The following is a 4,287-nucleotide window of genomic DNA, read 5'->3' on the forward strand; positions in this document are numbered from 1 at the left end:
AATTTAAAAACATATAAAATATAGTAAATTGTTATTTTTACAACTTTTATATCATTATTTTGCTTTAATGAAATAATGGGAAAAAAATCCTTAACCATGATTTTACCCCCCCCCCAAAAAAAATCTAAATGAAAGCCTTTAACTATTTAAAGCACAAAACAATTAATTTGCAACAAAACATTTTCTAAAAATGTCTTCTTATTTCATAACAACTTGAACTGAAACTACCAAGTGAATTATTTGAAAAATTGTTTTTATTTGTAATGGTTGTATAGTATGTATGGCCTGTTGTAAAGAATGAAGCTTGTGTACATGATTCCTATCTCTGCAGTTCCTATCCTGCCCCTAACAATAGACCTTGGCCCACACAGAGAAAGAATGGTAACAACATTTTTTGTCAACAACCGCTTAATGAATATTCTTCCCGCAAATATATAAATCCTTGTAATAATTCTCTTTGCTTATATATATATAGATATATTTACAACTGCCCATTTTGCATAAGGAATGTAGTTATGAGTTTCCTGAAAATTCCACTTATTCGGAAAAACTATAACATTAAGGAAAACAGAGAGCAATCCCTTATACCCTTCCTCCTACAAGCCTTCTTATCTCTCTCCTAGCTGCTCCACAACTCGATGTCAAAAGAACTATTTAGAGAGGCCTCAAAGCATAGAAACAATAAACAAGAAGAAAAAAGAAAATTGAACAGGAAAGAAAATGGTCGAGAATCTTTGATGTCAAGCTTTGCACTGTCAATTTTTTAGATGGCAAATGGAGACAACATTAGAGAAGGGGCTAGAAGCATCCTCCCCCTCTATTTATTTAACCAGAAGTAAAATGTTCTAGAAAATGAGTTGCTGAGTAATATAGCACATATGAGAACGATACAGAGTCCAGAAAAAATTATATCAAACCAGATAAGCTCAATTAAATATAGAATTCAGAAAAAAAGCAAGATCCTCTAAAAATTGCACTTTCTTGTAGAGTGGCATACTGCAAGGATATTCAAAAAAAAAAAATTTCAAAAAGCTTAAATATGATTTAAAGATATACGAACAAGAAGAAAATGAAGAACAAGAAACATAAAAATGTAAAAAGATTTTCATCTGATTTCATATGAATATTTTAAAAATAATGTAAAACTTAAATAAAAAAATTATTAATGTTGAAAATACATATTTGTTTATTTGTATATATGTTAGCTATAGCTGGCCAAATGACTGGACCAAAATTTATTTTAAAAAATTATGATCATTGTTTTTAAAAATAATTTTTTTTTTTTAATTCCAACTTTTTTAAAAGTATTTATAAAATTTTATGGGTCATGTCGGGCATTTCAGCTAGAATGTTTAAAATTGTAATATATTAAAAAACCTTTTTTAATGGTAAGTTTTTCCTGCTAAATCTTGGAGGGTACCCACTCCATTCCCATGGCTAGCTTGTATTAAAATTTGGTGAGGCGCCAAGCAGTGCAAGTGGGCCGCCTCAGCCGCTGAAGTTGAAAATCCAAACATTTTTGCAACAGGCGACTGGCTGGTCTTGTCTCGATGTTGTCATACACTTGACGGTACTGCACATTACTTGGCTCGCTATTTTCGAAAGTCTAAAGTTTATTTGATTTCATTATTATTTGTAAGCCAATCAGAGGATAAAAGAATACAAGAATAAATGAAAAAATAATAAAGGAATGCCCAGAAGCAATTCCTCTTCAGTCTACAACAGCAGAAGAATGTGCCACGGTTTTACTCCGATCCTGGATCCCAACCTTTGGAGTTCCATCTGTGATCACCTCCCATCATAGAGCCCAGTTTACTAGCTCAATCTTGATTAATCTCTGCAGGTTCCTAGGAATCATAAACTCTCCAACCACACCTTTCCATCCACAGTCCAATGGCTTGGTGGAGAGGTTCCACCATTGTCTCAAAGTGTCTCTGAGAGCTTGATTGTCTGGAACAGGCTGGTTCAATCATCTACCCCTGGCGTTACTTGGTCTCCGGAGTGTTTCCAGAGAGGGTTCTGCTATCTCCGCTTGTGAAGCTCTATTTGGTTCTTTGCTGGTTCTGCCCAGATATTTTCTGGATACTCAAGACCTGCCCTCTTCAGAGTATCTAAGAAGAATCCAGTCAATCCTGAAGAATAACACCACAGTTCTTCCTCATCATTCTGCAGTTCCAGTATTGAAACTGGACCAGATTCCTTCCAGTATAACCTCCTGCTTACATGTTTTCATCAGGGAAGATTCATCTAAACCACCACTTTCTCCGGTGTACAGAGGATCCTACCTAGTTCTCTCCCAGAATCCAAAGTATTTCATAATTCAAATAAGTTCCAAGTCTGTTTTCTCTGATAAACCTGTAATTTCTCAGCAACCCCCCAGATGCAGAAGACCTCCCTCAGCTCTGGCTCTTTTGACTCTAGCTCCAGTGATTCCGGCTCTGTTGACTCCAACCTCTCCAATACCTCTCCAGAGAGCCAGAGAGATGAAGAAACGGGTTTGATTCTCTCTTCAGCATTCTCCTTCCATCCTAGTTCATCGGAACCCTTAAAGAGAAGTTCGAAATAAGCATCGGGTTCCTCATCAAGTGCATCACCTCGTTGCTAGAGGGTTGCTGATTCTTTAATCGTTGCTACTAAACAAACTAATAAATTAATCAATGAATAAGTAAATAAATAAATGAATGAACAAATGAAGAAATCAATAAGTGAATAAATGAATAAATGAATAAATGAATAAATGAATAACTGAATAAATGAATAAATGAATAAATGAATAAATGAATAAATGAATGAATGAATAAATGAGTAAATGAATAAATAAGTAAATGAATAAATAAATAATTGAATTAATGAATATACAAACAAATGCAAAAATTGACGAATTCCTTAAATAAATCAATATTAGTTTCATTCATTGGGTTCATTAACACTTAAAGTTAAAAACAATAAAATTTAAAATTCACATTTACTGATATTTCAGAGACTGGAAACTTTGTTGGATCTATTGGTGATATGCAGATATCACAAACTTGTCCAGAGAATTGTAGACCAAAAGATCATTTGGACTGGACAACTTGCTGATCAAGATCATTTCATCTAGACACCTTGCTGATCAAGATCATTTCATCTGGACAACTTGCTGATCAAGATAATTTCATCTAGACAACTTGCTGATCAGGATCATTTCATGTAGACAACTTGCTGATCAAGATAATTTCATCTAGACAACTTGATGATCAAGATCATTTCATCAAGACAACTTGCTGATCGAGATCATTTCATCTGGACAACTTGTTGATCAAGATAATTTCATCTAGACAACTTGCTGATCAAGATAATTTCATCTAGACAACTTGCTGATCGAGATCATTTTATGTAGACAACTTGTTGATCAAGATAATTTCATCTAGACAACTTGCTGATCAAGATAATTTCATGTAGACAACTTGATGATCAAGATCATTTCATGTAGACAACTTGCTGATCAAGATAATTTCATCTAGACAACTTGATGATCAAGATCATTTCATGTAGACAACTTGTTGATCGAGATCATTTCATCTGGCCATCTTGCTGATCAAGATAATTTCATCTAGACAACTTGCTGATCAAGATAATTTCATCTAGACAACTTGATGATCAAGATAATTTCATCTAGACAACTTGATGATCAAGATCATTTCATGTATACAACTTGCTGATCAAGATAATTTCATCTAGACAACTTGATGATCGAGATCATTTTATCTGGACAACTTGATGATCGAGATCATTTCATGTAAACAACTTGCTGATCAAGATAATTTCATCTAGACAACTTGATGATCAAGATCATTTCATGTAGACAACTTGCTGATCAAGATAATTTCATCTAGACAACTTGATGATCAAGATCATTTCATCTAAACAACTTACTTATCAAAATCATTCCCAGTGGACAACTTGTTGATCACAATATCTGATCAAGATCATTTTATCTAGACAACCTTCTGATCAAACGCATATAAACTGGAAACCCTTCTGATCAAACGCATATAAACTGGAAACCCTTCTGATCAAACGCATATAAACTGGAAACCCTTCTGATCAAAATCATTTCATCTCAACAACCTACGGATCAAAACCATTCCTACTGGACAATTTGATGATCAAAATCATTTCAACTGAACATGCCATATTCTGGACAGCTTAGGCATTTGCACACCTGACCACAAAGTAAAATGGTGCCTCATTTATGCATAGTATACATACAAGCACTAGATAACCCTGTAGTGCTTGTGAATCCCA

The 4,287-nt window shown here is 34.0% G+C and overlaps 1 long non-coding RNA gene across 1 annotated transcript; it reads left to right on the plus strand.

The window, feature by feature from the left end:
* The first annotated feature begins 279 nt into the window (after window positions 1-279).
* Window positions 280-4,287, plus strand: LOC111714227 (uncharacterized). The gene is made up of 2 exons (XR_002767916.1): window positions 280-381; window positions 2,981-4,287. It is a non-coding gene; the product is annotated as an uncharacterized LOC111714227 (long non-coding RNA).

Source organism: Eurytemora carolleeae, unplaced genomic scaffold (assembly GCF_000591075.1).
Source record: "Eurytemora carolleeae unplaced genomic scaffold, Eaff_2.0 scaffold1420, whole genome shotgun sequence".
Taxonomy (NCBI): domain Eukaryota; kingdom Metazoa; phylum Arthropoda; class Copepoda; order Calanoida; family Temoridae; genus Eurytemora; species Eurytemora carolleeae.